Raw genomic sequence first — 25,639 nt, 5'->3', positions numbered from 1 at the left:
GAATTTATCTACTCGGAGCTTTCCTAGATGTCATCTGTTTTGTGGGACTGGTTGTGTTTTTACAGTTTAAGTGAAGATATAAGAGTGACTTTTTCTATCCACCGGAGTGAATGACATTTACCCAATACTACTTTGGGCAAGGAAGAGTCAATGTACTCCTCCCTGCCCAACCTGAATCAACAAATAAATGAGTTTACCTCCTCTTTAATTACAGGTAAGTCACTGGCTCATTGGCAGCAGAAAATGCACTGTGGTTTCTCCTGCTTTTAATTCTCAAACATTATTAAACAAATACATACATATAAAAAAAGAGCTGAGAGAGAAAAATGAACAACTGACTTCCTGGCCCTGCAGAGGAGACAAGTTCACACAAAACCTCATCTGCCTTTACTCCATGGGAAGACATAGGCAAGGCTCTTACTCATCTATAAATTGCCTTGCAGACTTACTTCTCCCCCATCTCACAGGCACTGGCTGGCACTGCATCCTCTGGGATCATGTTGTGACCATGTGAGCACTGGACCTGGGGCTCCTTGGCCCAGGTGAGGCACAGTGCAGCTCTGCACAGAAAAGGGACATCTTGTCACTCAGTGTCCCTAGGGCAGAAGTGTCTCCTACCTTCTGTACCCATCAGAGGGTGACAAGACCATCTGCAGCTCCCATCTCGTCCCTGTCTGCTGTGCAGCTGAGCTGTTTGCTGTTCTGAGCTGGCTGCTGGCTCCAGCAGCAGGCAAGACACTGCTGCACACAGCCAGGGGATGTGCACAGCCCCACCTCACACCCCCAGCCTCCACTCATTCACCTTGGTGCAGCCATTGATCCCAAAACCTAATGATGGCCACAAACCTGGCAGGTATTCAATTAATGATTTAAAAATAAATGCATATAAACTCAGTATCATGATAGTGCCTCCCATAATATAGCCATCACTCTTTGGAAAAGGCTACAGTTACTGTTGCTCATTACAGACATACTGCATTTTACTTCAGTTTTGTCACCATTTCTCAAAACTTCTATCTGTGGCAAAGTTTTTCAACCAGTATGATGACAATAATAATTATTTTAGGGAAAATCAAGCAAGTCAAAACAACAAATACACACTGATACATGTTTTATGACAAAAAATCCTGGCAGAATATAGATAATACGTTGTGGCTTTAAAAGTTGTGCTGATGGGGTCTTGTCTTGAGACCCTGCTACCTATCCACTTCCATGTCAACAGAGCTGAATAAGCATTTATGCTGAATAAGCAGTTCTCAAAATAACACCCAAATGCATTCATGAGAGCACATGTCTTTTGCTTTTCTTTTTTTTTTCTTCTTGTCTGTAATGCTTCCTAGAATCTGAACTGCAAATGTCAATCAGCTCAGATAACCAGTGTCTCCTCAGGGAAGATCCAATGGGATCTAGAAAAGGAAACACCTGTTGGCACTCAAGCAGCCTTTATTAAATTCCAGCCAGATCCCACCCAGTGTGCTGCTCTTCCTCACCTGTGATACTTCCAACACGATAAGGTAAATCAATGCCCAAGAAACCTTTATTTCTTCTTCTCTCTAAGTTTGGCGTTTCACTGCTAGTAAAAATATTGTTAGGAAATTGGGGGTTCTTTCTATCATCACAGTGTGATTTCATGTACTCACCAGTACTCGAGCTTCGTCCAGAACCTGGTCTTTAGTAGCCCCTCCATATTTTTTTCTTTCAGTTAAAAACTTCAAATTTAATATTGACAATCTTATGCAAGGAGGAAGAGTTAAAAGCTACAGAAATAACCCAGACCTAAGCAAAATCATCTGCTCCTGATTTTTTAATTGCATTGTGATTTTTGAAACTACTGTGCATATCATTTTCTGCATGGAATTTTCTTAGCAACAGTGTTAACAATTGGCCCAGTCTAGACCCTAACATTAACTCATGTGTTGGTTCATATGCAGTGCTATATGAACCCCACCTACAAAAAGAGGGGAAAATAATCTGCTTATTGGTTAAACCAGGATAAAAGAATGTTTCAATTTAAAATGCCTAAACTTTATAATTCTTCCTCTACAAGAATCAGCTGACTCTGACCACTGCTACCTAGGGAACAACCTCCTGTTTTTATCATGGTATGAGTATAATATGGGATTGTAGCATGACCTGCATCTGGCCAATGAGTAGCTGGTTGCTTTGTGACAGGCCACAAGTAATCCTGACTCCATATATGTGTAGCAATACTGGAATTTAATCAATTTACTCCGCAGAATTGTATTCACTTATCTGGTTAGCAAAACTGCTTTACAGTCAGGATTTGATGACTGTACTAGGTAAAGGCTCCAAGTTTCAGTCCTGAATGTTTGGGAACCTGGTGAGAAAAAAGGGGAAAACATAAATTTGAAAGATTATCATACCTCTGAGACCTTCTCCATGTCAAAAGGAAGGCTGTGATTACTTCTACTGGCAGAAGAATGGCAAGTTGCAAAGGTAATATAGGTAAAAGAAGAGAGCTTGTGATGCCCTGGAGGCTATTGCAAGGGAGGTATCTATGGCTGCTCTGCTTGTTATAGAAAGCTGACTGAGAGGAGGAGGGAGTTAAAACAAATGTCTCCAACATCTTCAAGTATATGCTGCTCGGTGTTAGTGGTGTCACCCCTTTTCTCAGCTTGTGCCTGAATGTCTGTACAACACAGCACCCAGACACCCGTTTTCTATCCTTTCCCTTGGAAATGCTCAGCGCTGCACAGACAGTTCACAGAAGCAATGTAACAAGCACACCTCCCTCTGCATGCTCTGCACCTGGAGGAAAATGGAGCCAGACTCCGTGCAGGATGTGTCTGACACCTGGCTCCTGTGTGGATCCTGTGTCCACATTTCCCCTCCGTGGGCTCGCTAACACAAGGCATGTGGGTACACAGGTGTAGTCATGCTTCTGTGTCTTGCCTGAGCTGTGGGAAACAAAGACACTGAGCTTTGCTTTTTGCCATTCAGTTGTTCTTCCTGAGGTGGCAGGGACTTTCTCAGACCCTACTGAGGTGATGCACAGGGAAACAAACAGGGCACATGGAGGAGCTCCACACATAAGGTGAAGGTGGAAGGTGTGCCTCTCCTCTCGTTCCCAATCCATGAGGGTCCTGTCTTGATAGCACTGCCTTTTTGGGGGACGTGAGGCCCTTTATGAAGCCTCTTCTGGAAAATTGCTCTGCCCATCTGTGAGGGGACAGCTTCTGCCTTGCAGTGAGGAACAAGGTACCTCAGCCACAGAGAGCTGATGTGTGACGCCAGTGTGTTTATGTGCTGCTCATGAAGCAAAGAAGGCTTATCTGCTTTTGGGGCTGCTTTGTTACATTTAGGTTTTTAGTTAAGTTTCCCTAAAATAAGAGGCAGCAGGGGAGGACATACTGTCCTCTGCCTACAACCCTTTTCCAGACACCAGGATGCCCCAAGGGGCTGACACACCCAGGAGAACAGGTTCTTCCAGCAAGCCAGGAGAAAAGCATCTTCCTAGTGATTCCAAACAGTTAGAATGCAGAAATTGGTCCTGATCTCCCTGCAAGCTCTTTGTGCATGTGCTGTGGGGAGGACTTTCCCTGCTCCCTTCCAGCTTTATAATCCCCTGGACTTGTTAATAAAAAGAAGCCACAAGAGAGGCAGCTGTTGCAGTGAAACACAGCAAAAAACTTTCCCACAGAACAATATTTATCCAAGGCAATAAGGAGGAGCTTCCTTGTTTTGCAGAGCCATCAGTTTTGCACCTCTCTATCTTTTGCATTTATTTCCAGGCTGCACAAGCCAGTGTGACCTGTCATTGTTTGCTTAGAGGGATTGTTTTGCCTTCCAGCAAAAATACCAGTTATTTCTAATTTTCTTTTACTGCTAAACAGATAACTTTGTTTGAGGGAAGCCTGATATTGAAGGCTGAGAGACTCTCCCATCTCTCTGAGGAGCTTCCTCCACACACCTGTATGGATACACCATCCTCCTCCTTCCCTGGCTTCCTTTCCTCTGACCCAGAGTTCTCAAAGAGCTCTGTGGATGTCATCCATAGAGAGGAATTTACCCTACAGATGGGATGTCCTTATGAACCCTCTCCAGACCAGTCTTAGCCCATGTTGTCCTGCTAAGGTGACCATGGTCTTGCCCTTGCCTGTGCCTGATTGGCACTGTGGTTGACAGGTTTTGGAGTAAGTTTTTTTCCACCAACTCTGAAATAATCCAGTAGTCGTGTGCTGGAGAATGACAGCAGAATGGCAGTGATGGCAAGACTGATCATGCTAGGTTGGATACACATTCAAGCGGACAGCCCAGCCACAGGATCAGGGCAGGAAGACATGATGGCTGTGGATTTGAGCACTTTGAGGGGTGTGAAAGGCATGAAAGAAAATGGTTACTGATTAGTGACCAGCTAGAAGCTCTGAGTAAGGCCTCCACCTTTGTATTGCCTATCTTCATTATGGAAATGCCTGCAGAATTCAACCTTTTTTTGTGGGTGTGGAGCCAAGTAAGGAACTCCACCATTCCTTCGGGAGCAGTTCAGAGGTCTCCCCTCAGCAACAGATCCTTGGCCAACAGCTACTCCATGAAGGCTGGGACGAGCCTGAATTTCATCTCTTGTTTGTGCCAGGGCTCCCTTAGGATAAAGAAAGCTGCTGCATTTTCTCACCCTCTAAAGGCATTTCTGTGTATGGGGGAACAAGGGAGGAATCTGCTAGTCTGCATCTACAAGACTGGGAAATAAAGGCACAAAACCTTTTCTTGTGGTCCACTGACTGGGAAGGAAAAACCCAGGGAAATCTCTTCCATGCTCACTCATGGCTTCTAAGCAAGACATTTTGTTCCTCAGGGCACAAGGGAGGTTGGGTATATTCTCCTCAGAGCCCAACCCCACATCAAGCACAAGGAAGGTATTTCCCAGTAGTGTCTCCCTCTTCACAGTTGAATTCAAGGGCAGATCCCAAGCTTTTCTTCAGCCACCGAGGATGTGGCAAGGCTGCCTGCCTAGTAAGACACAAGGTCTCAGGCTGGTTGTCCCTTTTCCAAGCCCTGTGAAGCTGCTGACATCCCTGCATTTCAGATTTTGGACTGAACGGCTCCAATCCACAGATTGTCAAATGCTCTTCATCAGCAGTTGTTGAATCTTTCCCTTTTACTTTCCAGGAAGGGGGAAGAGACTGATTTATTCACTTTGCTGGGGTGGCAAAGGACAAAAACAAACTGTAAAAAGGAACAGCATATTCCAAAATTATTCAAATCCTGAGGTTTACTTCATGCAATCTGCCCTTCCAGGATTTCAGCTCTTTCATGAGTGGTATCTTAATTTGCATCCAATTATGAATAAAGTGTGCAGCATTTAACTTTCTAAGGGAATTCTCACAAACTGACATGCGAGATGCTTCTCATAGCTTAATGATAACCGGTTGCAGAAAGCTACTGCAACTCTGTGTGTGTGGCTGTATCACTGCTTTTCAAAGAGCTCAGACTGCTCATCTTTGTCACATGTTCCATGCTGCAAACTTCAGGGAGACTTTTTTTTTTTTTTGTTGGAGAGTGAAAAAAGAGGAAAGGAGAGAGTGAGAAGTCAACTTTTTTTAAAGGAATGTCATGCAAACCCCCCTCACTGTGGTGCTGAAGTCCTGAGTGAAGTTTTATTGCTAATATTTCCTTTTACTATGATGGTGATTAGAGGTATCAACGATTTTACTGTGCACGGTGCAAACATTATAAATTGCCTCTCCCAGCCTCTCAAATTACCAATAATCTAACAGTCTGATGTCAGCAAATCTGAAACCATTAAGTGGCTAGGAATTTATCACCCCAGAGAGAAAGAGATCACCGATCATCTCCTCCACATGCTCAAGCCTTTCACTCAGTCCCCTTTGCAGTGTCTTCTTTTTCCTTTAAGAAAACAGAGCAAACCAAAGGTCTATGCCGTGACCCAGGATTCTGTAGGTCCTGAGACTCCAGGGACTGTTGATGGGCAGCTGAGCCTGGTCTGTGGAAGTCTTGCAGCAAGCAGCATTTTGCAGCCAAGCAGCCTTAATTTCGGGGTGGGTTCATCTGTCCAGAGCTGTGTATACTGCCAGCCCAGCCTTTTAAAAGCCTTTATTAAACAAATTCCAAAGGAATGCTCCCAGGACACCACAATCAGCACTGTTAAGATTTTTTTTTTAAATCACTCCACTGCCTATGTTTGAAGGATATTTTCTATTTTTGCTATTCTTTTTGCTGAGAGGTGGTGACAGCCATGGAGAGATGCATTTGTAAACATTCATAATTCTCTCCTGGCTAAGGCCAAGACAATATTCTTTCCTTATCTCAGAGAGCAGTTGAATTAATGGTGATGTCAGTCAATGGACTCTTGATTTTGTTGATTCCTCTCCAGCTCAGTCACCAGCCTCCAAGGAGGATATGGTGTTTAAACTGTCATGTGGCCAATAGTTTGTATAAAATTTTCATGTGTCATGCTGATACGATTGAGTTTTGCAAACAGCCAATTTCCCAGTCCTCCAGTAAGAAACCCCACAATAATCCCTACCTTAGTTAATCCATATTTTAGCCTCTGGGGAACTGGTAGGCCCAAATTCTGGAGCAAATGCTAATTAAACATCTGTATTTCAGCCACACAGGACTGGTAACAAAAGGCAACAGCTGTGTGAAATTTTTCCCCCTTCAGTGCTGAAGTTGGTGAGCTGAGCAAAGCTTGTTGCATGCCCCATTCCCTCCCTCGTGCAGGTGGTATGCATAGTGCAGAGCGCCCTGCGGACCTTGGGTTGTGACTATGTTGGAGCACAACAAGCAAGGGGGACTGAAGCTACCCTTCTGACAAGTAAGAAAAGGTGCATCATCCTCAAACAACTGTATCCCCTTCCTGAGAGGTCAGCTCCCCATGGAAAAAGGGGGTGTGCTCTTTGGGGTGATGGGGAAGGCTTAAATCAATTGAAAAAAGGAGGCCTGAAATCTTGTCCTTTTTATTTTGGGGAATGAGGAATTAAGTATTTTTTCCTCAGCTTGGTCTTTTTTCATTACAAGTAAAGCCAAGTACCAACAGGCTTTTCCTCTGAAGTGATGCAGAAATGGGTGAGTTAATACCCATTGTAACATGACAGATGCCAAGAGAATTCATTTGAAGGGGACTGATGAGAAAAAAAAGACACAACCCTATTTTATTTTGTCAACACTTTAATCAATTCATATTTTCAATGAAGAGCTGCGAGAATAGACTGAAAAGAAGTCACAAGCCATCCAGAAGCATGGGGGATCTCCCACCACTCTTGCTGTGCCTGTGGCTCCATGTGCCTTGGTTACTTGGTCATTTTATTTGGGTGCTGCAGCTGGAACATCTCACAGAGGTCTGAGGCTGTCAGCCTCAAAGATGCCCTAGTGAAGCTAGAGCAATCAGTTCCAACACCCCTTGGCATTGCCAGCAGCCTACTTGAGTGCAGCAGGTACTTTTAGCAAGATTAGAGGCTCTGAGGTCAGTCTAAAACCATACAGGGACCTTCTAACCAAACAGCATCTGTAGTTGCAGCCGATACCTCAACTCAAAACAAAACAGCAGTTTTTAGCTTCTGGAAAACACCATCCCTACAGGAGAAAGGCAATTCCATCCTCCTGCCTGGCTGAATGACCCAAGTAAAGCAATCCAGCCCTTGTGAATTGTCCCTTACCAATACAGAAGCGGTGTGGGGTCCAGTGCCCAGTCTTTCTGCCATAGTGTCTCATTTCTGATTGACAGACAAGTCTTGCTGTAGTTTCAGCTGCAGGGCTCTCCTCCCCCTCAAGGGCCCGTTGCCCTCACAAACTACCCTGTTTTTTCTCTTGTGTCCTGTGTTTTATGGTGTGAATTTGACACTGATCGGTTGTTTTACAGCCTTCTGCCTACTCCTACAATGTATATGAGGACAGGATTGAAGGGCCAAGGATGAATGTAAATGGGGCTCCTGGGCCCATGGGCAGAGGTGGTTTGTAGGGGTTGGTTGGATCAATTAAGATCTATAGCTGTCACTCTACAGCTGCCTGAAAGGAGGTTGTAGGGAGCTGGTGTTCAGTCTCTTCTCCCTGGTAGCCAGAAACAGGACGAGAGGAAATGGCCTCAAGTTGTGCAGGGGAGATTTAAATTAGGTATTAGGAAAAATTTCTTTACTGAAAGGATGGTCAGCTATTGAAAGAGACTGCCCAGGGAAGACTTGGAATCATTATCCCTGGAAATGTTCAAAAGGCAACTGGGGATATGGTTTAGTGGAGAACATGGCAGGTACTGGGTGAATGGTTGGACTTTACAGTCTTAGATGTCTTCTCCAACATTGATGATTCTGTGTCTGTGCTCCAAATGACCAGTTGTGAAAGTTGTGAGTCTTGGGAACAGTGAGAGCCTCCTGGCAGTGGGCAATTGCAGATCCATTAAGAAGAGCCCAAGAACAGATCAAGCCCAGAGTGTGAGGGTTTTCACAGCCTCCACCAATGTATGGTTTCTGTATTTTATGGTGCCTTTGTCTGCCCTGAATCTGTCCATCCTTTCCTGTCCAGAATCCAACACATTCTGCTGTGGGCAGTTCTGCAGTGTCACTACGCATCATGGGAAAAGCTCCTGTTCCCCTTGAACATTATGAATCAGTTGTCTCTTGCCTTTGTTTGAGCTCTCTGAGCTTTTTTATGAGAGGAGGCAGAAGTTGGTTATCTTTTCTAATTTCTTCCATGCCATCTGAACTACTGATTTCATTATTTCAATGGGCACAGAATGGCTGAAGGCTGCAAACTCTGTGTGCTCTGACATGTCAGTAAACATGCAGTGGATTGGTAGCAGACTGTCTTCTCTCTGCCTTTGAATGAGTTGATTTTAGTAACTTGATGGCATAGAGGGAAAAGGATGCAGGTACCCAGGCAGATGCTTCTCTCTACTATTGCAGCTACTAGACTCTTTCAGACAAAAGAGAGCTAACAGCACTGTGAAACCATGGCCTTTCTTGCCTTATCCCAGCCTGGCTGGTTGCCAGGCCAGCTAGGCAGATAAAGTCCCACTGCATCTCATTGCTTGCTATGACCTGATGCTGAAAAATGCACTTTTCTAGTCCATGTTCTTGTGTGCCACCCATCTCCTGAGCCAGGGAAATTCAGTTTGAGAGACGGGGAATGACATTCAGCTGTGTTCCTATCTCCTCCACAAAAATGAGTATTTCTTTATATGTTTGTTTTTTAAAAAAAGTCAGGGCCTCAGGAAAACAATCCATCCTGTCCCTAAAATACTGGGATATACAAACACTGAGGCCTTGGCCTCAGTGTTAAAAGTCACTGGAATAAGCTGCACCTCTCTGCTCTCTCTCCAATTGCTTATTTCAATTCTACCCTTCGACTCTGAATGTGTCCCTGGATATTATTCCTTTGGACAGCCAGTCCCCAGCAGCTTAGAGGATACTCCTGCTTGCACAAGAGCAGCTGGATCTTCTCTGCATGCCTGCAAGGCTAAACCCTGCTGATTATTTCATGGGAAAAGCAGGGAGGGAAAGACCCGGATAGCCAGAACAGAATAGCTTAACTCCTATGCTGCTGGATCTCCTATCCCACTGTTGTGCTGGTGATCTGGCAGAGTGTGTGCAGGTTGGGACACACCCAGGTGCTGCCTGGATGCCCTCACTTTTCAAAGAATAGTTGGTGGAAGGAAAACAGGTGAGGTGGTACCAAGCAGCAGGGAGAGAAATGCAGCTTGAAAATAACAGAGTACCTGCAGTGGTTTTTAGGGGAGACAGCAGAGAGGATCTGGGAGATGCTGCTGCATTTCTTGACAAGGGGAAAAACACCAGGGCTGGGTATGCTTTCTGAAATGTTCATGTCGTAGTCACACTGGGCTTTTTCTCACCTGGAATAATTTTTTACTTTCAGAGGAAGCAACAGCGTTGCTCTAAAGGGTCAGGCTGGTATTGAGAGTAACCCAAAGAAGCAGTTCTTTGAGGGGGGCTCCTGGGTGCCCTGCAGATGGTGAGGACAACCAAGTAGCCTGCAGTGGGTGAGGAGAAGTGGTCAGGTGGTGATACAGTTCCTTAGAAGAAAAGCCCCTCTGTTCTCTCCCTCAAAGCCTCCTGCAGTAGCTGGAACCTTCAGTCCTCTCCAGAGCTCTGCCTGATCCAGAGGCCTTTGCCAGGCCTTCTGCCTTGCTTTGGTGAGCAGGAAAATCCCTCGGGGAGAATTTGCTCTTTTACTCCTTTAGCTTGGCTGTGTGCTGGGCTTTGTTCCATCCTCAGCCCCAGCCACCACGCGGCTCCAAGCTGGCCCCCATTCCTTCCTTCCCCACACCCGCAGCCCTCGCAGCGCTATCCTCCAGCGGCGCCTCTGCCAGAGTGCGAGTGCAGGCTCTCCAGAACGGCCCCGACGCTTTGCAAGGAGAGCCGGGGATTATCTGCAGCGCCCTCCCTGTCCAGATCACTCTAGTTCTTGCTCCCAAATGCTCGTGTTTGCGGCTCTTCGCCCCCTCTTGAGTGCAGCCAGTGTGTGATGCGGCATGTGAGCTCTTTGGTGTACCCCAAGAAGCGAGAAGCAGTCCTACAGCCTATTTGCAGATGAGCGCTCTCCACCCCCGCGCTTCTCTGCCTCCCCAGGGACAGCCCCACTGCTCCTCCCATACACGGAGGGAAGAGTGCCTCGCTGGGCACAGGCACGTCCCCGCAGGACAGGGGAGGATGAACTGCAGATCCCTCGGCAGCGTTCCCTCCTCCTCCCTGCCAGCAGCATCAGCCTGGCGGAACTTCGAGCCGAGCTGTCACAATGTGAGTGGGAAGTGGCAGCACAAAGGGACTCGCAGCCCGTATGGATCTGCCCACCATCCTGCCTCCTCGCTCCCTTCATGCCCAGGCTGTGCCTTGCTTCCTGCAGCCATGGGCAGGAGGAGGGCGGAGGCAGAGGGATGCAGAGGGGACAGTGCCCCGCAGTGTGTGTTGTGTGACCCCCGCAGCCAAGAGCCTCAGGGCCGCAGCTGCTCCGTGCTGCATCGACCACGAGCATGTTTTATGGGGTGGCTCTGGGTTGAAGCCAGCTCGGTATTGGGGTGTGCGTGAGGAGAAATGTCTCCTTGGGATAACACCCCGCAATGGATGTTACAGCGCCACTCGCCCCTCCCAGAAGAGAAGTTTCAGCGTGTCTCGCTCAGATCCCTCTGCCGTCCACTTCATCCCGAGTTCGCCGCACTTGGTGGAAGCAGTTCAGTCAGCTTTGGATTGCATCTGTGTCAGCAGGGAACAGCAAAGCCTGCCAGCTGAGGTGGGAGATGCCAGCAAACCAGTGGCGCCCTCTCCTGCCTTATCCTTCCTTTTCGTTTGCAGCCTTGTCCTTGCAGTCTTTACAGGGTTTTGTGGGATAAAGTACCCACCCCCCCGGAAAGGAAAACTTAGCGCATCCTCCTTTGAGACCTTTTCTTTCACAACAGTTTGCAAGCCACCACTCTTACGTAGGGTTTGGCATCTTTCCCCCTTTTGCCTCTCATTTCTACCTAGCAGTCTTTATAATCGTGCAGGCTCATTTATTTCCTTTGTGTGTTCCTGACAAGAGATTTCCTGGCTCCTAGCTTGGATTGAGGTCTGAGCAGATCCTGTGCTCACCTATTCTGCCCCAGCAGTCCTGATGGTGGCAGCTGAGCTCTTCCTACCTGCAGCACACCCTGGGCTTTGTTTGTAGCTGCCTGGTATGTGAAGCTGTACAAATCCACACTGGTGTGCAGTGGAAAGGGAGAGGTCTGATTCCTTTGGTACAGGGCTTGCAATTCCAGCAGTGGGGTCCTGCAGCAATTGAATCAGTCTCAGACTGACACAAATGGACCCCTGCCCTGCAAACTCAGGTGTAAGAAGTGAATTTGCAAAGGGATTTTATATAAGCACCATTTGAGATAGTAGTAATTAGTTCATAGCAAGTGATCGGATTTAAAGGGGAGAGAGGACATTTTGTCATTGACTGTAGTAATTATAAAATAAGAATATGATGCAGGTTTGGAGGCCGAGGTTGTTTTATTTCCACCCAGATCTCATGTGTGAATACACAACACTCTGCAGTGAAAAAAACATGCACATTACTCTGCATATGATTCCCCTGTGAGGTTCCTCTCTGTTTAGGTAGAGTTTTTCAGGAGTCAGTTGTCCTTCATAACCTGAGCTGCAATCCAAGATGCCCAGAAAGTTGTCTGTTATTGTGGCTATTGCCATTAATGAAAACTTCCAGCTCAGAGAGGCAATAGCTAAAACATGGTACTAAAGGCAGTGGTTCCAGTAGCAAATGATGAAGCCTAAGAAAACTCTGCAGGGTTGAGATCATGGGAAATACAGGAATCTCTGCCCTTGTATAGTCTGCACACATTTTTTCCTGCCAGCTGATGCTAAATCTACATCTGCTTTGAATAGCAGAGTGGGAAGAGGTTGACTGGCAAAGGGTGAAGTCAGGATGTCCACTGATCTGTGTCCTTGCTCTGAAGTTTGACAGTGCTGTTGGAGACCTTCAAGCCATTCTGTTTTCCTTTGGCAGCTACTGCAGTCCAGCCCTGAGGGAAGACCTTGATAGCTGATTTGGGATGTGGTTTTATTGCATTGATGCTGACTCAGTTGGTTTACAAGGGTAAATTCTGAACCTCATCTACCTGCTACTGTTTCCTTAGATGTCTGGGGAGTCAGAGCATGGGAGCAGGCCATCTGTCATCCCCAAATCAAAAGAAATATTAGAAAAGTTCACTTGGAAACAGAAATGTTCATTGGCTAGGGGTGAAATCTGGGACTCTCTTACACTTGAATAACCCCATATGGAATGGTATTGGCGGGAGCCAGCACCCTCTAGGGCATACAGACATGCTGCATTACGCATCTGAAATGCATGGCCGTGCATGAAGACTGCCAGAGTCAGGAAGAAACAGCTGCAAAAGAAGCACCAGATTTTGATGTAATATGTACTGCCTTCCATTGGATCAGAAACAAAACCTGTGGAGAAGAGGGAGAGCTGTCCATTCAGCCTAGCTTTCCATGGTAAAATGGAGGACAGCCTGCCAGCCATCAGCAAGGGATTAGATCCCCTCAGCAAAATGTCACCCCACAACCTACACTCCAGGAACATCCACCTGGGACACATGCTGCAAAGACAGAGTAAAATTTGTAAATCCCTCTTGGATTTGGGGCTTTCAGCCCTGCTCTGTCACTGTGAGCCCAGGAATTGCCAAATATTTTCTATTATAAATTGTGGATAACCAAGAGGGGTTTAATTACATATCAATTCACTCTGCTCGACCGTTGAAAGTTGTTGGATACAGATACAGAGATAAAAGTCAGAGCTCAGCTGTCACTCGGTGGTGAAGCAGGGCTGGTGCCCTTTGGCAGTGGTAGTGGAACAAATAGCTTGGGAGGAGGTGTTCTACCTGCTCAGTGAGAATCTGGCTGGAGATTCAAGAAGTGGCTTTAAGGTTCAGACACCTCAAGGCAGAGTAAAGCTGGGGGATAGAGACAGTGACCATAAGCATAATATGCACTAGTTCAACATTAAACATCTTGAAATACTATGGGTTTGTTTTTTTCCTAAAAGCACATCACTCTGCTGGTTACTGTAGGCTACAAGGTATGCCTGTTCTTAGGCTTTTTCTCTGATCCTAAGAATTATAAATCTGTCTTATTGCTAGTGGGTGAAAGCTCAGGTATCTAAATCACTATTATGAAACTGGAAATATAACATCTGAAAGCCTTATTTCATGACTGCAAAATAGCCAGAGTTGACAATGCTGCAGATAACTCAGGTCCAAAGCATCTGAGTTAATTTCCAAAGGTTCCTCTCCTGCATTTCCTCCTCATAAAGGCTCCTGACTGCTCTGATGTGGGTTATCTTGATTAATAATGCAGAGATGTGTGAGAAGGCAAAAGCAACATCAATCCCTAGAGGCAGTTCAATAAAGCAACAAATGGTTTTCTCCTGAGGTGTGTATTTATCCTGATGGTGCTGTGATGAGACAGATAAAAAGCTAGGTAGGAAGGCTGGTTCTGGTGACTCCTGGAGCAACAGGCATCTTTTATGGCTCCCTTCTGCCTCATGACAGATTATAGGCTTGGCATCTCCTCTTCCTCAGCAGAAGTACTGATGAGATCCTGGCTCCTTACAGTCTCAGCTCCTCAGAACTCAGCAACACAGAACATAAGAATTCTGTCCCACAGGCCCCAGCCACTATGGATAGTATGACTTTAAACTTCACTTCAAGGGCGAGACAGAGCAGCAAATATGTAGTCAAGGATTAAAAAGAAGTGATTGGAATGGGAACCTCTTCTGTGTCAGTTCTATGGCTGCTTTGCCACAGTGACACAACGTGCATGGAGTAGCAGACATAGTCTAAATGCTCTTGCTGTGGTAATTTATAGAAGATGCATGATATCCTATTGGATGAAATGATCCCTGATTAGCTCACTCCCCTGTTTTCTATTCACATTGTTTAGATGTGTTTCAGTGCTGGTAGAGGTAGCAGTGCAGTAAAACAGGTTCTAAGTGTGGATAAAATGGCATTGCTCTGTTCCCTTCAGAAAACCAGCCCACGTTCTCGCACACAGGTCTAGACTAGGATTCTCCTATTCCCTCCTGTCCCGAACAAACCCTTGAACCACCACCAATATAACTCTGCTCTATCTTCCTGCATTTTACTGGCAGGAGCTGGTCCAACCAGCCACCACTCAACACCCTTCTGACATGCTTGTACAGACAGTGTTGCTGCTCTTGGCTCCTCAGAACCATGCTGGGAGCCCACTATTCCAAGTCCTTTTTGACTCTGGGCTCTACCACCAGCTTTAAGATTGCAGCACCTCCTGGGCTGGGAATACATGGGCTGTGAATGTGTTTGTCAGTGCTGGCTGTGCGGCCTGCAGCAATGCATGCAGGCAAAATGGAAACACGTGAGAAGCAGCATCAGCAGAATGTGCAGAGGGCCAGACTCTGATGGCATACATGCACCTTCACACCCAGTGCAGGCAGTGACAACCAGCTCAAATGAAACTTAACACGAACCAAAAGGAAAAAAGCAGCTTGACAACTCAAACTCTTGGCAAAATGAAATCAATGTGAAAGCACATCTGCAAAAAATATGGTAAATTAACAACCTTATTCATTAACAAATTCTCTTGTGATGAGTAATGTCTCCTGGCACCTAGCAGGCAGTCAACCTCAAGCTAGCAGAAGTCAGGAAGGATGTTGAATAATCCTGTTTTTTGCATCAGGTCATCCTCCTCATTCTGGAGGCATGTGTCTTCCCTGGCTCTTTTAGAGGCTCTAGCCCTTTCAAAGGGAAGGCTGCAAGCTGTGGTTGCAATCCATGAATATGATCCCTGAAATGTAGTTATTTCTTTCAAGGGTGCTGGCCCTCTTTTGCAGGAACTCCATTTTTCACTTTCCCTTCTGCTCTCTAACCTATTGAACCAGATATAAAATATTACTGTAGGTAAGTTAGAAACTACTAAAAGTGATTTGTGATCTGCTAAAAACCTGGGAAGTTTTTTCTGGCCTTCTGGGTAACTGTGTGAACTGCCCAAAGTATTGCCTAACTTGCTTGGACTGCTGAAGGTTTGATGTGGCTTTAGGATGTAAGGAAAACTAGTGGCTGTGTGCAGCCATTAACAAATGGAGGGCCACAGACCTCACTCACTCAGCTCAGGGGCCAGCAATGGCAGATTTTTTCACTGTGTTATGTTGTTGCTCAATGAGTTGTGCAACCACTCAGAGTTTAGAAGGACTGCACCCATTGCCTTATTATTTCAAATAACATGCTGCCAGCCTCAGATAAAGGGGAAGTAATGGCCTCCTGCAATGTCAGGGGTTTGTTTGCATTGTTTTCTATGCCAACAAGTGTGAACAGTTTCCCCGGAGTGAAAAAACTTCCTCTAGCTGGGTTCTTTCTGATGACCAAACGAGCAGAGGAGTGGCATGTAGCCACTCTGCTTCATGCTGATAAACAAAAAAAAAAAAAGGCCTGTAAGTATATTTGTTTGATCAAGGGCTCTTCTTTTCTCATGTGATTCTATGCTTTTGCAGTATCAGGGCTGGTGAGTCCTCTCTTTCTCACTTTTGATGAGACAAAGGAGGTGCCTAACACAGAGATATGACTCATGACTTTACATCTGATTGCCACTTGCCAGCCCTGAATAATTCCCAGCTTCCTTTTCCTGTGTTCTTCCTATAAACAGCTCTCCAGGGTAGATCTTTGAGACAAGCTCCCAAGCCACCTGCTCTCTTCTCACCTGCTGTTCTTTTTCTCTTGGCATGAAATGTCTGGCTTAGGTTTCTGTCCTGAAGGATCTAACAGCTGCTGAACTGGGTTATTATCTGCAGAGAAAGGAGCTAGGGAAACACAGAGACCAGTAACTTAGCTCTAATTTTTTCCTCTCCAAGAAAGGAACATTCATGAGACTAAAAGGCAAGAAAAGAAGATTTGTTCGAATTGTCCACTTTGTCTCCCTTTCCCTTAAGAGTGATCAATTGACGTGGCTTCTGCCAGCCCAAAACTCATTCTTAGTACCCAACAAAACAGAGTTTTCCCCCTGCACCAACAGAGAGCTCCAGTTAACACCCTAAAGTTGTATTAGCTGGTTTTGCTAAGTCTTTTGCAAGGCACCATACATCTGTGTTCAGCTTGTGTTTCATCACATTCACCATGTCCCTATCCAAGATGCAGCCTATACTTTTCTGTCCTCTACACCACCTCTTTTCAGCTTAGGATGCAACCCTTACTTCTTGGAGTTTGTCCTTCCACATTACTATACTAAAAAGTACTCAGACTGAATGTGCCTATGGCCAAGTAATCCAGCCCATGCCATATGACTGATGGTGGAAGATATTTCTCTGGAGCCTGCAAAGAGTTGTGCAGAGTTAAACCACCTGGAAGTATTGTACTGCCCTTAGGCACAGCTGTCAGATGGTACAGTGTGATTGTGTGATTATTTCTATTATTTGTATAATTTTCTTCTCTCTCTATTCTCTTTCTTCTTACAAGAACACCAGATTTAGTCTGAGTACCACTATTCAACCATTGCAATGAGACCTGGTGGAATTTAGTATAAGACTGTTTCTCAGGGAGCCATTCAAGAGCTCCGGCTTAAACTCTCTTTTCCCCTCCCCTTCCATAAAAGAACACCCTTACTTCTCTTTGTAGTGGATTCCACCTCTCATCTAGCAAATACCCTTTGAGCTAATTTGCACTGCTGGAGAACAAATCTGGACCAAAGGAGTTTACACACTTCTGATTTGAGACATAGATATTACAAAAGGAGTCAGCCCAGAGCAACAAGCAGGAAAGTTTAGCTGTTGACTAGATCAGTGGTCTCCAAAGTGGGGTGTGTGCACACCATGGGATGCACACGACTATTCAAAACTTTTTTACTGATAGTGGTATGCAAGATCAAAAATGTTTGGAGACCATGGATCTACATTTACCACAACACAACTCCCCTTCCATCTATTCTGTCTTAGCTCTACATTTATGTCCAAAGAGCTAACAGGATTAGCCATTGCAAGGGCAGTTTAAACTTGGTTATGAACAGAAAGACCTCAGAGACAGGACAGCCACATGAAAAAGAGGTGACCAGGGCGAGATCTCTGATGACTGAGTTTTTGCATATACACAAGACACAGGCAATTATTTGCCCTGTGGACAAGCAGATCTCCAAGGGCTGGCATGAGTCAATGTTTGCCAAGCGGTTGTTTTCTGTTTTCAGGGTGATTCTCTGAAGACCTGAACATGAATGCTGACAGATGGTGATCTCTGGTATGGTGAATGTGAGTGTTTTTAGTATAAGAAGACAGATTTTAGTACATTTAGAAAGCAACACTTATGCTTATAAAGGACAACAGATATCTTGCCCCATTACTATGGACATTTTTGCATACTTGTAGTTGGCTGTTGGCTGACTACTACTTTTAGTAGGCAGTACCACATTCTGCATTCACATCAAGTCTGTCATCTTAATGGAAGTAAAAGAAGTGAGGCCAAAGAAGACATATATCTGTCCACTGATGGTTTAGGGACATGGATGTACTTTAGTGTGTATGTTTTTTTGGAAACTTGTCTACTTTTTTACCATTATCTAGGTGTGTGGTTTCAGGGTAAGAAAATGGGTGTAATCTCTAAACAATTGACATTTTGAAGTTTCAGAGTTAAATGACCTAGTTGTGAGGATGGAGGCAGCGCACGGTTTCTGTCAGTTTTAGAGAGGCAGGAGAGACCCTGCTAAGAGCAGAGATTGTAGTGCGGCTGTAAGATCAAGCACCTGGAAGTTCGTTGAAAAGCACTTTGCTAGTTCTGAAGGTATCACTATGGAGCAAAGGGGAAGAAGGACACACCAAACTGAAGGAAAGGTAACAGAAGCAGTAGCTGGTGACAGTCTTCTTCTGCACTGTTTGTGTGAAGAGGTCTTTGGGAGTGTAGGTAGCAATGGAGGCCCATTTTCTCTGTCTCCAGCAGCCTGGGGAACCTTGCAAGCAGCACAGGTTGCAATCTGAAACTCAGATTGTTTTGGAACAATGTTGCAGAGCAGTGTTGGGACAGTCACAAAACATCCCATCTTGTCTCTGAAATGTGCAACAGTTGGTGGGGCACTGAGCAAGGCTCCCCTGCTAGCTTGCTCCCACATTACACTGTCCCCTTGGAAAGCCTCCAAGTACTTATTGGCAGCTGCTCTGTTGAGATGTGCAGGAGATCTGGTGCAGCAGGAGGAGATGGTCTGTCACCAAAGTGGCATGAGGGTGGGCTTATATCAAAGACATTCATTTTGTCTGACAGGATGGCAATAAGTTAATCAAGCAGAAAAAGCAGTGAGCAGAAGATACTTTAACCCTTTTCTGCTTCCTTGCAGGTTCTGGAAAGGGAAATCAGTCCTTAATCCATCCTCAGACATGTTCATGCACCTCCTTGTCTAGCCTGCTTTCCAGGCTTTCAGTCCAATTCCCCACTGGTGTTCAGGCTATATCTGCTATTTCATTCCACCACCCCACTCCTTCTTTGAGGCTTTTTGTCGGTCCTGGGTCATGGCTAGGAAAGCCACAGTGTCCTGGGCAGGCTGGGGAGGAAATCCTTACATGGCACCATTAGTGGTCAGCCTTAGCTCACTAAGGAGATGATTATTTAGGAAACTAAGCACCAGAAAGTTCGCTAATGGTTAACTGCCCTCTCTTGCCCTATCTGTACCTGATCTCAGGAGGAGACTGGCGCCATGCTCTGCTGTTCTTCAGCCCCTGTGGACACTCCATGGATCCCTGTTTAAAAAATGTGGATGCTTATGCATGTGCTGTGTTATGAGGGCAGCTACCCTGTTCTTCCATCAGTATTTCTACTATTTAGACTGTTGTGTGGTTTGTTTGGGCTGAGTTTTTCTGTTTTTAGCAAAATCTACAGGTACAGACTGTGATGGCTTGGTAATAATAAAATGCCTCTTTCTAGGTAGGGACACCTCAGAATTTGTCTGAATCCAGTCAAAAGGCTTTATCATAAAATAACCAGCTTTTTCCTTTTGTAGCACAACAAACCAAAGCCATATCTGCTCCACACTGAGTTAATTTGTGCGGACTCCTGATCACCTCATGTTTTAATATTGCAGCTATAAACCCTGGAGTGGAAAGGTGGTGGTCAGAATGGTGACTTGCAGAAATGCCACCAGACACAAGGCTGACAGCAACACTATGAGGCATTGCTTTAATGATCTTTGTTTCTTTGGGTTATGCAAATAGCTACAGCCTTTTACTTCTGTGCCTGTCTAAGGCCAGAAGGCTGGTGGCTCAGTGGAGGCTGCTGTTAAGGTGGCAAGTAGAGAGAAAATGATGGGAAAATCACTGGCAAATCCACAGCTTGCAAACACACAGGCTGAAAATAAAGCAAACACCAAAAGCAACATTTGCAGAGTATTCATCCAGTTCTGGCTATACCTGTACATAATGTTCAGATGTTCTTGGCATTGGATCAAGATCCTGGTTTGTGTTGTGAGGAGGGAGGGAGGAAGAGGAGGACTGAAGCAGGAAGTCCTGTGTTTGACTTGAATGCTTGCAGTCAAAATCAGGTGTGATGCATTCACCTGGGAAGGTAGCATTTGAGCTTGACTCCTTATTATTGACGATCATTTCAAGAAAGAAAACCTCTGCTTTCAGCATAAAGGATATAGGCTCAAGTTCCAGGTTATTATTTTTATGCACTCCTAATCCCTCAAGTTAAAAATCCCCCTGGCATAGCTCTAGGCAAAGATTTGGTAACTACTGTCATTATTACATTTTTTGGCTTTTCATAATGGCCGTTCCCTGTTCTCTGCTATTCCACCCAAACCCCAGCTTTTCCTACTCTATGGATCCTTGCTTACGTTGCTTTTTCAGCATTACTTTCTGAAGGGATTACCTCTTGTTCCCAAATACATTCTTTCCACCAGCTTGGGCTGTTCTGCAAAAAAAGGAAGCAGCCGGTGCAAAGCTTTCTAGCGTGAGTCAGAAATCCTTATGGATGAGCTGAACAGAGCAGAGCAGAAACCAAGTCAGCAGCAGCTCTCATGAGAATTTAGCTGTATCCCTGGAGTGGCCATTCTGCTCTGTCCTCCCAGCCTTTCTACTTCCCTGTACGGTCACACCTCTGCCAGGAAGGGTGTGCATAAAATCTTTGTGTAGACAAGGCAGGTTGTACTGACCAGCAACAGCACGTTTCACTTTTCCTTAGGAAAAATCCATCAGTTCACTTACTGGAAGTGTTTTCCACCCCCATTAGTCTGCCCCCTCTCGGAATGGTGTTCTGCATGTGAGGACCAGCTCTTGTGTGTACAATAAGCATCGGACAAGTCCCACACCTCTCTCAACACGAACATTACAAACCAGAAGCAGAAAACACCATATTCTCCCCCTTGTGGTGATGTTGAAGTCTCTGCGTCAGGAGAAATCCAAATGCTAGGACAGCCAACAACAATTCCCACAACAATCCCACAAAAGTGGATTTGGACACTTGGGAATAGGAATTAATTCATCTGGCAAGCTCCAGTTCTGGTTTATTACATAACCCTACAGGATGTATAGGTATATACAGGATCTATAGGTACAGGATGGCAGCATTGCCTGCTGAAGTGTGTACCTGGCCACGTAAATGGAGCACAGCTGCCAGAGGTAAGCTACAACAGCACTCCCATCCAGACTTCACAACATCTTCCACGGATGAAGCATGCATTTGTGCTTGACTAAGAGATTTTCCTGGCTGCAGTGTGTTGGCAGGGCAAAACAGTGGGGCTGTGGTTAAAAACTTCTCAAGAGCTGCTTTCTTGCCTTATGCTATGACCCCAGAGCAATTTTAAGTTTTCTGATACTCCCTTTCTGCCCTAACTCTTGTGCAGTTTGTGGCTCTCTTTGGTCCCAGGTTCTCTCCTCTCCATTTTCAGCCAGACTTAGTTAAAAGATGGAAGAGCTAGAAAGACAGCTAAGTAAAGACAGATGAGTGCAGGACGTTGCAACGCTTTGCTCCACGATGTCAGGTACAATACACATCTGACAATGCACTGCTAGAAATATCTTTCAGGCTGCTTCTCTGAGGAGGTAATGTATATGTAACTCGTGCTTCAGAGATTCCCATGGCTTCTGAGAGGAAGGACTTCTGGCAGAGTGTGATACGGATTTTTCATGGCAAAGCTGCAGTAATATGATGCCAGTGGCACAGCTCTAGGAGTCTGAAGATAAACAGGAGCATCCTGATGGGTCCCAAGTAATGTTACAATGTTGTAATGTTCTGCAGACGCACAGAGAAGATAATTCGTAGCTGTTTGCATGCATTTAATGCTTTACTGTCATTACAAATCCAGTCACTTCAATGGTCTCTGCTTGTGACCAGTTCTTTAATTTGGTCTATATTGTTAAAATTAAATTACATGAGAGTCTTGGCTTTACAGTAAGTTTAAAAAGAGGTTTTGGGATTTAATTACGAAATTTTTGAAATTACTACTTTCAGTGGATGGGAACCCCTCTGCTCAAATATGAGGAGTTAATCTCAGTGAAATTTAGATAAGTTTATCCACATTATCACTTCTAAGGGTACTTGTTTCACATTTCCATATGTTTCTTCACATACACCAAAACAAATTTAGAATGATAGTCAAGATTTGTATGCAGTATCTTGCTTGAGGAAGCTAGAATGCTCTGAAAAGGCTTAAAAATTAGAAGAATTGGCCAGACTCATGATTTTGATGGGACTGAATTCAGGGCTGGGAAAGACGTAGGGTCAGAAAGAAATCCAGTTCTCTTCAAGACTGTTATACCAAAGCAAGCCATTGTACACTTGGCTGCTGGAGAACAAGGACTCTCTTTCCCCAGCTAAAATGTCTCTTCTGTCAGCCTAGGAAAACCAGTGCTCCTGTAGTCTGTGCTGCCTCAGTTGCACAGAGCAATAGTGCCTATTCCAGGACTAGTATTCTGCAGAGAATGTAATTCCCAAGGAATGTATTTCCTTATCATACCACTGTCTTTAAAAATAAAACCTCCAAAGAATCATCATGGATTTTTTTTTTCACAATGTAATTTTCATTAGTAATTTATTCAGTCTGGCAGATGCCAGCATGCAAACTATGCAAAGAGCAGATCTCTTCCTCCAAGTGTAAATATTTATAGATCATATTAAATGGTATTTAGTACTATGCAAACATATTGTCAACAATTCTAGCCAGATTCTTCCCTAATCGCAGCCTGGGAGTTGGCACAGGCACGTCTTCCATGAGAAGATGGTTATCAGAAAAAATAATAGCAGGCTAAATAGGTTCTTGGCTTAATTAAATCTGGAGTTTACACCAGAGGTGAATCTGGCCTACACCAAGTTAAAACTGTTACAGCAGCTTGTATGTACCACACGCAGAGCTGGAAAGATGATGCTTCCCTGGGGGGACAGCTTTCCCAAGCAGGCTGGGAACCTCTCTTGGCACTGGACAAAATGGGCCATTACAATGCAGGGCAGGGAGTTTCAACCTTTTATATGTTTTAATGTAGTTCCACATTTTCTTAGACATAATAGGAGGTGTATGACTATTCCTCAATTTGTATTAACTGGCTATGTTTATTTGAATAGTCCAGAAGAGCAAATATTCCCCATGCAAATCACCATCTGTTCTTAAAACAGAAAAGTGTTATTTCTTAAACACAGACCTGCCTTTTGGTCTCCAGCTCAGCCACTGCAAAGTCCCTGAATGGGTTAATGTCTGGGACATAGCTGGACTATATTGAAGCCATTTGTGTTTCAACTAATATCCTAAAATCTCCTCTCCTGCACCACCAGCCCAAAACCCTTTGATAGTATTTTGTTATATCCCATAATCTCTACTCTCCTGACAATATGGAATAAATGCAAACCAACTGAAAGCTCATTTATATTCTATGAAAACCTGCTATTGCAAGCATGTCTTAGCACCCTGGCTTTTCACACGAGACATGTAAAGTTGCAAAGATCTCTAAACACTTCAAGATTGTCCTCTGGGTCTCAAACAAAACAGCCCAACTGACTCTCTCCGTGCATCGTAGGGAGACAGGCGAGTGAGGGCAAGTTCATGGCATCCCATTCTCTTTGGCTGCGCAATCACAGCTTTTTTTCAGTGCCTATACTTTCCCATTGTGCATCTGGACTTCTCTATGGGCATTTTTTTTCCCTCCTGAGACTGTTTTTCCCAGAAATGTGCTTGTTTTCCACTACACCAACCCTAAGGGCCACATGCCCTTGTGCTTTGCTCAACAGCTTCACAATATTTCCTCCACCATTGTGCTTGGTCCTGCCAGATAATCTGTTCTACAGCAGACAGTCCCCCTCCCCCCTTAAACTGTCTCTTCTAATTCTCTTACATTGCAGAGCTTCCTTCTCCCTTCCTCCTCCTCTGGAAAGAAGGGGAGGGAATATTTCAGTAAATGCTGGTATCCTACATGAATGATGGAATGATATATCTATACAATGTATACAGATAGACATGCTTTAAATGGACTACTTAATGCCAGCTTTGCATTTTGTCTATTTTTAATTAACTGATGGACCAGGGTCTCAGCTCCTCCGCCTCCTCCTCCTCCTCACTGCTCATTTTGAAAAGCAAATTTCTGTGTTCTAAAATTACATTGGGACGTGTGAATGATTTTGGTATCACTTTTATCTACAGCCAGATTAGCAGTAGCAGACAAATCCATACATGACTTGAAGGAGCAAGAATTCCTTCCTCATGTGTTTGATGGTTCAGTTACTATGTGAAGCATCTCACAGTCTGGGCTGTGTCTGTGTGTGCACAAGGCTGGTTTCTGCACGGGTTTTTTTGATGACCCTTTTTCATATCATCACAGAATGGTTTCAGTTGGAAGAGATCTTAAAGATCATCCAGTTCCCACCCCCATGCCATGGACAGGGATACCTTCCACTAGACCAAGTTGCTCAGGGCTCCATCCAGCCTGGCCTTGAACACTGACAGGGATGGGGCATCCACAGCTTCTCTGGGAGAACTGATCCAGAGACTCACCACCCCCACAGTAAAGAATTTCCTCCAGTGTCTAATGCCTCTCTGGGCAATTTGGAAATAACCCAAAGGAGCTGAATTCAGGAGACAGAGGGCTTGCTCAGGAATGGGCACCCCTGGTTTCTTGAAGTCCTGCACCTGATGCCATCTCGTGGAGCCAGCTCCACACATCAGAGTGTAGCTCAGGTATTTATATCATGTATTTGTCTGTATATACACAAGCAGTACATGGTCTAGAAATGATTCAAAGCTATGCTGCTGGTGGGGTTTGCCCCAAGCAGTGGGGGGCTGCTGATGTGCAAACTTTTGCCATAGACAGCGACACTAAAAACAACAAAACGATTGTTGAAGAGCTGATTTCTGGTCTTTGCTTTAGTATTTATTTCAGCAGCATTCTCTGTTTAAGCAATGCTGAGGGCAGTGGACTGGCGTGGCCGTAAAGCAAAGACTTGCACGCTGTAGGCGTTATATGAGAACAGTTATGTCTGGATTATGGTGGAATGTGTGTTTCTCATACTCCGGGGTAGCAAGACGCTGTTAGCCAGTATACTTTTTTTTTTTTTTTTTTTTTTCCTGCTGGGTGGTGATAACGAGCCATAGAATGGTTTGGGATGGAAGGGGCTTTAAAGCTCATCCAGCTCCAGCCCCGCGGCCACGGGCAGGACACGTCCCACCGGACACTGCCCCGCTAGGGCACCACCAGGCTGCTCAGAGCCGCGTCCAGCCCGCCGTCGGAAACAGGCGCAAAACGGGTCGGCACCGACGGGAGCTTCGCCAAGGCCGCTCCCGCTGCTGGCCACCACCCGCGGCCGGTGACGCCGGAGCGCACGGTGCGGAAAACCCGGGAGGAGAAGGAAAATAGCCTGGTGTGAGCACAGCTTCTCGCCGCTGTGCGCTAGACAGAACTGCAAAGACACCCCTGCAGCGTTAAGCCGCGGGTAATTCGCACGCTGCACCCCCCGGAGCCGGGTCCGCGCTGTCCCGCGGTGTCCCGCGGTGTCCCGTCACTTCCGCGGGCAGCGCCCGCCCCCTGCCCCCGGGCCCTTCCCGGGCCCTTTCCGGGGCGACGGCCGAGGGGCGGGGCCAGCGCGGGAGGGGCGGGGCTCGGGGAGCCGGGCCAATGGGGCGCGGAGGGGGCGCGGAGGGGGCGCGGGCGGGGCGGGGCGGGGCTCGGCCGTGGCATGTGGCGGGGCGCGGGGCTCCGG

The 25,639-nt window shown here is 45.7% G+C and overlaps 1 long non-coding RNA gene across 1 annotated transcript; it reads left to right on the top strand.

Moving 5' to 3' along the window:
• The first annotated feature begins 11,055 nt into the window (after positions 1-11,055).
• LOC137475930 (uncharacterized) lies at positions 11,056-19,825 on the top strand. Its single transcript, XR_011000136.1, has 3 exons — positions 11,056-16,836; positions 17,667-17,727; positions 19,545-19,825. It is a non-coding gene; the product is annotated as an uncharacterized lncRNA (long non-coding RNA).
• Positions 19,826-25,639: the final 5,814 nt, after the last annotated feature.

Source organism: Anomalospiza imberbis, chromosome 6, assembly GCF_031753505.1.
Source record: "Anomalospiza imberbis isolate Cuckoo-Finch-1a 21T00152 chromosome 6, ASM3175350v1, whole genome shotgun sequence".
Taxonomy (NCBI): Eukaryota; Metazoa; Chordata; class Aves; order Passeriformes; family Viduidae; genus Anomalospiza; species Anomalospiza imberbis.
Note: the sequence above shows the minus strand (reverse complement) of the source record. Positions and strands in the feature narration are given on the sequence as shown.